The sequence below is a fragment of the Engystomops pustulosus genome, chromosome 4, assembly GCF_040894005.1.
Source record: "Engystomops pustulosus chromosome 4, aEngPut4.maternal, whole genome shotgun sequence".
Lineage (NCBI taxonomy): Eukaryota > Metazoa > Chordata > Amphibia > Anura > Leptodactylidae > Engystomops > Engystomops pustulosus.
This window is the reverse complement of record NC_092414.1, coordinates 128,697,797-128,710,117: the sequence shown is the minus strand read 5'-3', so window position 1 is coordinate 128,710,117 and position 12,321 is coordinate 128,697,797. Positions and strand designations below refer to the sequence as shown.

The following is a 12,321-nucleotide window of genomic DNA, read 5'->3' as shown; positions in this document are numbered from 1 at the left end:
TGATGCATTTGTCTTAGGGTCACCATACTTTAGAATATGTGCGCTTGCTTTCTGATGTAAAACATTTCATTTCACATTCAATGTTTAGCATTTCAGTGTTTATGTTAAACCTGAATTAATCCTTTATTCATGTTAGGTAAAACTGATGATATGACAGCATGTTGGCGAGCAGGGGGAGTTGAGTATACTTACATATAGTACAACTTAGGCTGCATTCACACTAATGTATGGAGGACGTATATACGGCCGACGTATATACGGCCGATATACGTCCTCCATAGACGGTACGGTGCAGCACAGGTGCGGTACCGTACCGCTCCATACCCCGGAAAAAGATAGGACATGTCCTATCTTTGTCCGTAGTACGGCGCCGTGCGCCATTACTTCCTATGGAGAGGGGTGGGGGTGAGCTGCGCTCACCTCCTCCTCCTCTCCCCGTGCACTGCCGTTGCCCGCTACGGCAACGGCAGTGTGAATATAGCCTTATGTAGTATTTTAGATGTTGACTATGCTGAGAAGTCAGGATGGTCCTATCAGTGATAGACATATATCTCTGTATGCACATTCATAGGCCCCATCTACACTCGCGAGTGTGATGCGATGAACTCGCATCACACTCGCAACGCCTGCTGCCTGGATCGCTCGGTCCGAATGCTGCAAACCAGAACTGTACTGACATGCTGAGTTCAGTTCCAGTGTGCAGCGTTCGGGCCGTGCGATCCGGGCAGCATGCGCTGCAAGTGTGATTCGAGTTCATCGCATCACACTCGCAAGTGTAGAAGGGGCCATACAGAAAGGGCTGACATCAGGTGATAGATCCAACCTGATTTTCCAAGCAAAGGACATTGATTTTGACAAAGATCTGCTGAAACGTTGTTTTTATTTTTATGCATATAAGCTGTTGTGCAGCGGGGTCTTGTCCATGCAGCCTGGAGCACTTGTTTTTAACTTTTTATCCCACTCCACACTGCCCAGCTCAATCACTAATGTAAATATTAAAATGTGCCCAGAGTCAGCATCACAACTCGGAAAAGGTACAATGCAATGTGATGCTTATTGTATTCTAAAATTGGGCAATCCACAGTAAATTATGTGAAGATTTGGTTAAAGCAGTGACCTTATTCAGACACAAATTGCAGAGCCATGGAGAAAAGGAGTTTAATCAGAGTATGATAGAGAATCAAGGCATCACTGCTGCAAAACATTGTTTAGTGCAATGGTCATGGCAAAGTACAAGAGTAGATTTGTGGTAGAAAAGAAAGATAGTTTTGCACTTGATCTTTCCTTGATAATTGTTTGCACCGTGATTTCTGACAGGTTGCAGTAATGCTAAATCTGTGCAGATGATCCAGTGCACACGAACATTTAGAGGGTTCTACGCCAGTGCCACAGAAGCCCTGAGATAATCACAAATGATAGCAATTGGGATTATTTCCCCCTCTGTGATGAGGGGTGCGGAGTGGGCTGGTGTGGGGTATTCCTGTCCCAGCACCTGCGCACTTGCTGTACCCAGCAAATTTTCATATGTGAAAAACTGCCGGCTGAGTTTATTTGTATACCAGGCAGACAGAGCCTCTTGATGTCTGGCTGTATAGCAGCGGGGCTATTGTGCGCTCGTACATTGTTTTTGTTTTTGGCCCCATGTATTTCAATGGGATCATACACACGGTCATGGTTTCTGCCCCAGCCACAGTTTCTTTTCTATTGTCATTGTCGCATGAGTGGACCACACAGACTGACCTGATATTGATCACATTTTGTGTGCAGGTAGCCTTAGTATTAGGGCACTCTGCGGGGCACAATGAAAAACGTGGGTGTACTTAATCATATATTTTTACACAAAAAAAAATGTTTCTGCAAACTAACAGATCATCAAAAAAGGCGCATCTGGAAATCTGTCAAAGCATCTTCCACGACATTGTTGTACTTTGAGGGTTGAATTATAGGTTCCTTTAAACATGTGGTCTACTACGTATTATTACATTTAACTATTTGTTTTTTTTTATTGATGTGAAGTGGGTAATTTTGTGGTCCAGTGAAAAAAAATGTAAAGCTTCTGTAAAACATGTTCTGTAAAGCTACTTGCTTCAAATGGACAACCCAATTAAGTGAGACAAGGCAGCATACATTTCCTCTCATTAAGGCTATTGATTATATCTGTATGGCTTATAAATGGATGAAATTGGAGCCTTTCTAAGTTTCTGTTTGTGCTGCAAGAGCTAAATGTGCTAGAAAGTCAGGCCCTTCAAGTAATCATATCATTTAACTCACTCAATGAAAAGGAAAACACATGTACATAACATAGAAATTCCAGATAACTACTAACCACAGTTGGATAACACTACATTAGCTCTGCCTAAAGGTGAGCGAATCAATACACGCCTGCAGCCTTATAGGAGGGAATATTTCTAGAATACTGGAAGGCATGGGGAATCATGTAGCAGCTTTCTTAGTACACATCTCTTCTATATATATGAGATTTATGCTCTGGTTCATATGTAGGGCAGCAGTGTGAAATTTCACAGGTCTTGCATGATTATTATTGGATAAGTGGTCAATTCCGTTGATACCATTGCTTTCGAGCATTGCTCAGGATGGTTTTTTATCCAGTTGACTTAAATATCATCAGCCTTGTGTACAGTTTCTGTATTTGCCATGGCTAGTAAAGCCATAGCCAAACATGCAAAATCTTTGCAGTGAAAATGTAGTATTATGTCGTTTATTTGAGTGGCCAGTCTGCTATACAAGGACAGGGGCACCAAACTTCTAAAGAAAGCGGCTTATAGTGAATGATCCAAACTTCATGAAATTTATTATATTATATATTATTATTCATGAGTATAAACAAAGAATATCAGATGGCATAACCCCCAATGTGAGATATTTTAAGCATAATCCTGAAATATGCCAAGAACATCTACATCCCACATTCACCAGTTTGCCCTTGAGACATGTTAAACCTGGCTGCAAAAAGGTGGGGAAGAGGTGGAGAAATTTTTAAGGTTCACAATATGAGACTGGTAGGACCCTAACATAGCCGTAGGGGTGTTGGGTGTTTGACCCCCTACAATCTAACATGATGAACCAATTTTTGATGTAATCAAATATTTTAAACTTGAAAACCCCCTTTAAAAACATAATTCATCATGAATAATGTGTCATGGAGTTTGTGTTATCTGGAGATAATACCTGGCAGGTTACTGGGTTTGGACGTTTAAGCAGTTTCTCAGTGTATAATAATCCATTTTACCTCAACATCTGCACTGATGCATTAGAAAAATTCATGGAACATGATAATGTTTATGAGCACTTCCTTATTCTGTTCTCCCCCTTTTCTATTAACATCACTAAATGTGACTTTGACATCCATGTACATGAGTCTCTGGTGAACTCAAGTGTAGCAAGGAAACCCACGCCTCACTAGCATGCATTCATCAAACTGAAGGAAAATAGCTGTCTAAGGTTATATCTACAACTTCATGTTCACCTTCTGCCATCTACGGACATGGCACTGATTTATTGATTGCATTTATATCTATGGAAAGTTTATGAACTCCTCTTTCTTAGGGAGAGAGACTCTTAATCGGTGCCTAGATTTGCATATATATCTATTTATTTATCACTGTGTTGGTTCACACTCTTCTAGCAGCTTTTCATCAATATGTGCATGAGAAGTTGTTTGTCGGTAGATGGATACAGGTAGTGATACTTTATGTTGGCATGCACTTAAATAACAGACACAACAGTCTATTTCCTTCACTGACATGTGTTTTATATCATCAATGTTCTATGCCATAAAACTGTAAACATTAGTTTTATAGATATTAGACATTGTACAATGGAGAGGGGAAAAGCATGGATGGGCGAATGCTTCACTACATTATCTGTGAGCTGGACATCTGTCTGTCCTTGGGACATCACTTCAGAAGACAACATCATCTTTCCAACATTTGTGTTAGACACTCATTCACATTCACTAGAAAGCTTTCTTAGATGAGTAAATATTAGAAATACCACAGATTTATACCACAGTTTCCCAGCTTGTGTTACCTTTTAGATGACTGAGCAACTATGTTTGCATCTATACAAAGCTGAATAAAGAATAAAGGGGGATTTTTCGTTTAGCTGGCTTCTTACACCAGTTTATTAGACTTAGACTTTATCGCAGACTGCTTGATAAGGTATATGATGTGTATAAGAGAACTTGCCCTTAGCTTACACTCCATTAAACTACCAGCCCTCTCAGGTAGGGTATGAAATGTCATTTTTGCTTCTTTTATCTGAAATCTTTCCCATTTACTAAAGGCATGTCAAAATTAGCAGAGAGGAGTTAAATCAGCCTGAGATTAATCAAGTTTAGAGGCTGAAGGGGTAGTGTCATTTCAGACATCCATATCTTCAAACCTGAGGTGATTTGAAAAATGAGATTCTTCACTTTGATAAAAACACCAAAAACATAAGTCACTTAGAACTGAAGATAGGGGCATTTGAAGTTACACCCCCCCTGCAGCCTCTAAACTTGACTCATCTCAGGCAAATATGATTGTTCGCTGCTCATTTTCACATGACTTTGGAAGAATTTTTTATAGGGAGAGAATTCTGGAGAGGATAAATCATATCCTACCTGAGAGTGCTGTAGTTTAACCCCTTAACGCTGTGTGACGTATTAGTGATCAAAAGGCCGTGTGTCCTCAAAATGGAAGCATTGAAAAGGTCATCAAAAGCGTCAAAAAATGACACCACCCACAGCTCTGTACACTGTATAAAGTTATTAATGTACAGGAGGTTTTAATTTTCGTAAATGTATGAAAACATTATAAAACCTAGATACACATCCATAAAACCTGACGCACATGGATTTTTTCACCAGCTTCACTGAATTTGGTATTTTTTTCCCGCTTCCCAGTACACTGCATGGAATATTAAATAACATCACTATGAAGTGCAATTTGTTACACAGAAAACAAGCCCTCACAGAGCTCTGTACATGGAAAAATAGAGAATTTATAGATTTTGTGAAGCTGTGAAGCAAAAAATGGAAAAATGGAAAACAAAAATGAAAAAGAGCCTAGTCTTTAAGGGGTTAAGCTATCTGGTTTATACATATAAGGCCAAACAATACAACTAGAATGACTGTGAATGGGATATACCCTTCTGAGCATTGACATTTCATTGAATTTATTGGCCATGTATATACATTTCTTAAATTGGATGTTATTAAAGAAATGTTCCTGGATGAAGATAATTATCCACAAATGTAGTCATGTTGTTACTTAGAAATATGATAGTTTACCTTGGACCTTCACCCTGACAGTGGTGGCCATGCAGTAACTCCCGGGCATTTCAATCTCTCCAGCAGAGGTGGTTGTATCCAAGGACATCTGTCCTCCATTTCTAAGGGACCATATGACTACATCTATGGGAAATTATCTTCATATAGGTACATTTTTAAATAACATCCATTTGAAGAAATGTAGGTATATGGCAGATTGGTAATACCCCTTTAAAGGCTGTCACTTACACAGGCAGGGCAGTAGTAGAAAAACACAGGGGTGATGGGTTATGGAATGTAACATGGTATAACAATGCAGATTTAAATGCTGTATGTATGTATGTGGTCTGTGGATTGCTATGGGCACTGTAATGCTGGCTGATAATGATTGTCACATTTGCAAATACAGCATCTGTAAGACCAAGATAACTCAGAAGCAAGCTGAAGAGAAAATTACCAGACTTCACACGAGAGAACAACTTGGAAGCATCTAAATCCCGATTATTTATTTAATTTTCATTTTAGAAGGAAATGTTCTTAAAACATAAAAGCCACTTATAATGACACCCACTAAATAAATACCAGAGCTAACAAGTATCCCAAATGCTAGAATAACACTCACTGCAGTCAGTGGAAAACTAATATTAGCTACTGTATGCAATATTCTCCTTTTAATATTCCAGGGATTAGGTATCTTTTCTACCAGCAGGTCGTATAGTAATATAGAACTGCTGCACAAAGTTTGTACTATATTACATGCCAGGTCTCATGAACATTGCCATTTGCACTGGAAATTGTGAAGATACCATATAATTTTAGTGTTATCCTACACTTTAGTCAACTACACTAGGATAGAAAGCCTGTCCTTTGGGTTAACCTAATTATATAGTATCAGGTATCAGTATTCACCTGTGACTGTAACATATCCATCTTCAGTGGTAAGTAATGATTAACAAGTTATTTTTAAGGGATGTATTGCCTGGATATTCATTTAGTCTAATCTAAACAGATGACAGGTGGAATTTTTAAAAGAAATCTAATATTCTGCTACATAAGGTGTTACTACTCATGTCATATCATGGTTGGGATGAGTGGATGCACATATATATATATATATATATATATATATATATATATATATATATATATATATTACAGTCAAGAACACCCGACTTACATACAATCCCTACTTACAAACAGATCTCTGTTCCCACTGTGAGCTCTGGTCAAGCTCTCTGGATGCTAATCATTTAGTGAAGTTCAGCTGCAATAGTCAACTGTAAGAGGTATCAAAGGTGTCTACAGTGTAGGTTTATTGTGAGTCCTTAGTCCAAAAGTTATGTTACAAGGACATAAAAATATAATTTGTCTGGTGTTGCAATTATAAAATATACCAGTTCTTATTAACAAATTCAACGTAAGAACAAACCTAAGTCTGCCTGTCTCTGTAGACCAGTATTGAATATAATAGCTCATATACATGACATCTCTGCTCATGTCAGTCTGAGAATGATCCAATGGCGCTCTTATAATAAGGCAAAACTGCTCTTATTCCCATCAGTTCAAGCTGGCAGAATGGTTTATTAAACATAACTGCGTCCACGCCTGTTTATAAAGGAGTTCATTCTCCTAGTAGAGACTGTCTTTGGAGGCCACCTTTTCAGGTATGCTCCACTGAGGATACTGGGTAGTAAACTAGTCAGAAACACTATGCACCCAGTGCTACCTTCTGTTAGGCAACTCACTATACAACAATGGCTGACTTTCAAGAAGCCTTAGTGATATGACACAAGATAATAGCTAAACCAGTAAGTCTCTTCCTAAAGAATAGACAACCAACTGTAAAGAGCTCTGTTTGGAATATTTTATCTTTGTCTGTACAATATAGGTAACTGGTTTGGCCTGGTTTGACCATAGAAGTGGGTCACAAATGAATTAATTCTCCATATTGATTGCCTTTACAGACAAGCTTTTCAGGTCTAGGCTTCCTGAAAGTCTGATATTGATGTGGAGGGAGTTGCCTTATTAATAATCTACCATCAAAATCAAGCATGATAAACCAGGGACATTTACTCATGGAGCCAAAAACTGTGTGTGTGCTAATCTTCTCATATTTGTCGTCCAATGCTTCCTTCTACCATTTGATGGCAGATTTCCTTCAAGATAGCACTGAAGGCATTCTTGTCCTTTCCCCAACATGGAAAATGTATTTGCATGCTTACTCTGCACCTGTTCATAAGTTGTTTCTGGTTTTGCAGCTCAGTTTCATCGTAGTGAATAGGACTGTACTGTAATAACCACATATATCATGTACACAGATACAGCACTGTTTTTGAGGGAAAGCATCCATGTTTGTCAACCCTGTACATCTCCTTTAGTGTTTTTAACTGTTAACTGTTAAAATCATATTATTTCTTTCAATTTTCAATCAACATTCGAAAAAGCAGAAATAAATACATATATAAAGTTGGATTGTAAAAGCATTTTCTTACAATATTTATATAACAAAACAATAGAAAGAAAACACAGTCGTCTGAACAAGCTGACATTAGTTTCAATGAGTTCCCTTCAGTTTTTCCATCATGATCAATAAAAACAGATGATGAATCCTGTACAAAAAAAAAATAATCATGACAGGCCTGATGAAGTCTGATACAAACTGCTGCACGTGAGGCTCAGTGCCATGGAAACAAAAAACGAATGTGTGAGCTTTGTCTTCAGCTGCCTAAACGCATACGACACCCCCACCACTGTCGCCACTTCTCTAGGGATATGGGGTAGGTATTGCATGAGGTGTTACCCTAGGGACAAATATTGTTCATGTTGAAACTCAAGCTGTCTGATCATAGTTTCTCCACACAGAGGAGGTGACAAGCTCCATAAAATTTTAGGAACATCCCATGGCCAATCAATGGGATCAGTTTGGTAAATGTGTATGGGCAGCTTAAGATAGGTTAAGGTGCCTCCAAAAATGTTAACTATTTTACCCTTTTCATATCACATTCAACGTGTAAATGGAATAAAGGATCACAATTTGCCCAATATGGCAGGAGATCACAAGATAACTGAGAATGGACCATGGTCATGATATCCATCTCCCAGGTGTGTATACTGTACAACTCTCTTACATGTAAATGACCCATGTAAGTTTAAACATGTGGTAGAATCCATTATCGAGAGTCTATAAGTATTTGGTAATATTATAACCAAGACATGACTGATATAGAAATGTGAACAGAACACTTTTCTTTTTAACTCCTCAATGATAAAGTTGAAGACAGAGACATTCAAAAAGTCATCTATTTACTAGAAGAATCTATTGCAAATGTTGTACGCCTTCTACAAGAATAGTAAATTGCATATGTGAGTAATTGTGGACCAGAACCATGTTTTATGTATACTCTACTATGACATTACAATTTCCCCATAGTCTTTCCAACCATGTGACGTCTTAAGAAAGCCTGTTTATGCACAAATGATTATACTACTAACCAAACAACACATAAGCAGGAAGGATTGTTTACTTTGTTTACAATGACAGGGACACATGATCTATTACACAAACCTTTTATGCTTGTAATGAATTACATAATTCTTCATGGCTATTTATAACTAGGGAAATAAAACAAAGTATGTTTCAAATGAATGAAATGAATACTTGCTGATGGATACACAGTGGGGGGGAATTCATTATTTTTGGTGTTAGTTATTTTTGGCAATCGATTTTAGCGGTGTTTTGCACTGTGATTTTATATTGTGGTGCATGGCCTTCACATATTTTGCACACTGTAAGAAGAAAATATGAGTGTCATATGTCAAACCACATTCATAAAGGGTTTTAGGACTTTGCAAACCTACTTTTTCTTGGTCTAATTATGTACCAAAAAAGTATCACAAAACTAGAGGTGCAGGAAGAGTGTAGGAATTAAAGAGCTGCTACCAAATTGAGCAGAAAAAAGGTGTGATTGTCGGAAAAGAGGCTAGATTGTGGTGGCAACACATCATAACTATAGCGCACAAGGCACAGAAACAAAAAGGTCCACCAAAAAAATGGCGGAAAGCAAATAATTAATGCCCCCAAATCTCGAGAAAGCACTATGAAGCACAAATGCTTCCAAAATGCTACATTTCACAACTCATTCTAACCAATAGAAATTAGCTGCTCAGTGATCCTGAGAGATCCTTAACATTAATGAGAGTTTTGTCAGATTCAAAAGACATGAAGGTGGCAGTAGGAGTAATGCTTGGAATGTAATGAATACCAATAAAGATTACAGAGTAACAATCCCTATACTACAAAACACTAATTCTACCAATAAATTCTACTAATAAATATAACAGCAATCAAAATACACCAAAAACACATATCTAAAAACCACAAGTACAAACATGTGGTGGTGGCCAGTCCCATTCAGGATCACAATGTTAGTATGACACAAATCCAAAGATACATCATGTAATACAAATTTACCCACCCGGGTGTTGCATACTATTCATGTGTATCAGGGACATACTAGAAGACCACCAAATCACCCCAACGTATGTTTTGCCGCCGTTTCCTCAAGGTGAATGTAACTTGCACTATAGCCAATAGGTATAATACTACCTATTTACACCTATTTAGTCTGTAGTGTGATGGTAGTAAACTTCAAAGAATTTTTTTTTAACTTTAGAATAATAATACAGATATGTTTTAATATATTTACAAGAACTGACAATTAACATTTCTGGCCACAAAATATATATGTTTGAGATATAAGTAAAGTCAATAAGCCAAAAGATTACTAAAATAAGAACATTGTGCACCCACTTATAACAACAATATGACAACAATAGATAAATAATATAATAAATAAATATGATAAAAAAAAATAATTTCAGAATTATAATTTACAAACTTAATAAAACTAGGACAGCTCCACCATGTGGTTGAATAATAGTGAAAAATTGATTATATGTCACTCTATCTTACTTTTCTATGTCATATAATGTATATCACACTCTCTGCGTGTCCATAGATAAATCTAATGTTTGCAGGCATTTAACAAAAAAGGATCCAATTATTATAAGGTTCATGCACCCACCTTACCATTATTCCCTATAAAACATCTCTAGAGATTTGCAGTAAAGTATATAATACATGGCAGATGTATTTGACTGCAAAATGAAGAGTAATTATGACTATATTCCATTACCCCTTTACAAAGAAATCCAGCAGGGTATATTGTAGTGGATGATACATCTCTACAGCTTGGAATGTTCCAGCAATCATTCATTAGTGATTGTATCTATTCACCATAACTATCACCAATAAACCCAGCAATATGCTGTGACCAAACTTCATCGTAATTATCCTCTTAAAGTTTACAGACGACTGTACCTGGGATAAGAGAAGTACTTGGCATTTGACATATGACATCGCTCTCAAACTCCACCTGGCATCCAATGGCAATCCACAAGTGCCCTCTGTGATCAGGGACTAGATCTCCAAGTAACTACAATCAGCTCCCTGATGGCTGTCAATCAAAGCACCATCCTTCCTAGAATTCCTGGGCACATGCCCCCAATGTCAGAAAGGAATAATCACCTCTTGGTAATCCCAAATATTCCAGAAGAAAACAACAAGTGTAATAATCCCAGGCAGGAGAGCTGTGCTGTCATAGATCCATGCGGAGGAGCAGGGCTAATGCTGACAAGGTGCGGAGTGAATGTTCTCTGCCGTCTCTCCCCCCTCCTCTCTCTCTCTCTCTCTCTTTTTCTCTCTCTCTCTCTCTCTCTCTCTGTCTCTCCCCTATGGGCCCTCCACTTAATTCCGTGCTCGTCAGCGCACACGTCAGCGGAGGAGGTCACTCAGCTTCTGTTCTCTCCTCCACTAGTGATTGTATAGAGGCAGGGAGGGGGCAGGTGTGGAGAGCAGCATCACTTGTGGGGGCACATGAGTGACCTACTTCCCCGGAATGCCAGGGGATGTGCCATGCTCACATGCCAGCCTCTCTGCTCTCTAGCATACACTGGAGCGCAGCTCTCCGACACTCTCATGCCATTTAATTACTAACTCGTTCAAGGTTTAAGAGGCAGTCAGTAAAGTTCAGCTCTGCTATGCCAGTCCCTGCACCAACATCAGCCATAAAGAGGTTTATAGCTCCCAGCTTATCAGCCCACATACACTGCACACCTGCTACTAACACTGCCAAGCCCTTATCTTTATTGCCAGGCCATAGCCATACATTCACTACATACACACGTCCGCATCTCTACAAACATATATGTACTGGTAGCCCGCATATTAATAGCTTGTCAACCCCAAGAAACAGAAACAGCAAATGTGCAATGTACCTTCAGTGCATAATGGGATATGTAGTTTAAAAAAAGCCTCAAGACCTCAGCCCGAACCGTCTCATTCAATGGCAACATAATAGACAGACAGTATACAAAAATATACTTTAAATATACTCCTAAGAAGAGGGGCTGTCAATGATGCATATAGAAAATGCTTGCTTCACCCTTGTGTATCTCCACATATTGTGTATATAAATGTATGTATGTATATAATATATATATATATATATATATATATATATGACAGTCCAACGTTATCGTAATTATTATTCATAGTCACAACACTATATATATATATATATATATATATATATATATATATATATATATATAGTTGCAAAAAACGCAAATAATAAAACCAAACTATTTAACAAAAACAATGCATATGATCTATAATAATTACGATAACGTTGGACTGTCATATATATATATCCAACGTTATCGTAATTATAGATAATATATATATATATATATATATATATATATATATATATATATATATATATATATATAGTGTTGTCACTATGAATGGCTTCCCTAATCCTAAAGCAGGCAGAGTTTATCCAGCACAAGGTTAGCAGCAGATGAAGCTCCAAGGCCACAGAGAAGCCGCAATGTGAGATAACCAGAAAGGGCAAACATTCCTGGCAGCAGAGAAACAACATGGGAATGCCATCATCATCATCAGCCTACCCACCTAGCGCCATCTC

The 12,321-nt window shown here is 38.0% G+C and overlaps 1 protein-coding gene across 7 annotated transcripts in view; it reads right to left on the bottom strand.

Moving 5' to 3' along the window:
- The window catches only part of SFMBT2 (Scm like with four mbt domains 2), a 148,627-nt gene that overhangs the window by 135,229 nt on the left and 1,077 nt on the right, over positions 1-12,321 (bottom strand). The window contains exon 1 of one of the 7 annotated variants that reach the window (XM_072147430.1): positions 10,653-11,213. The exons of 1 other annotated variant lie outside the window; for it this stretch is intronic. The gene's annotated coding sequence lies outside the window, so the exon portion shown is untranslated. Of the gene's footprint in view, positions 1-10,652; positions 11,214-12,321 lie in introns of those variants that run through there. 5 more of the 7 variants (XM_072147427.1, XM_072147429.1, XM_072147428.1 and 2 more) reach the window with 5 other exon arrangements.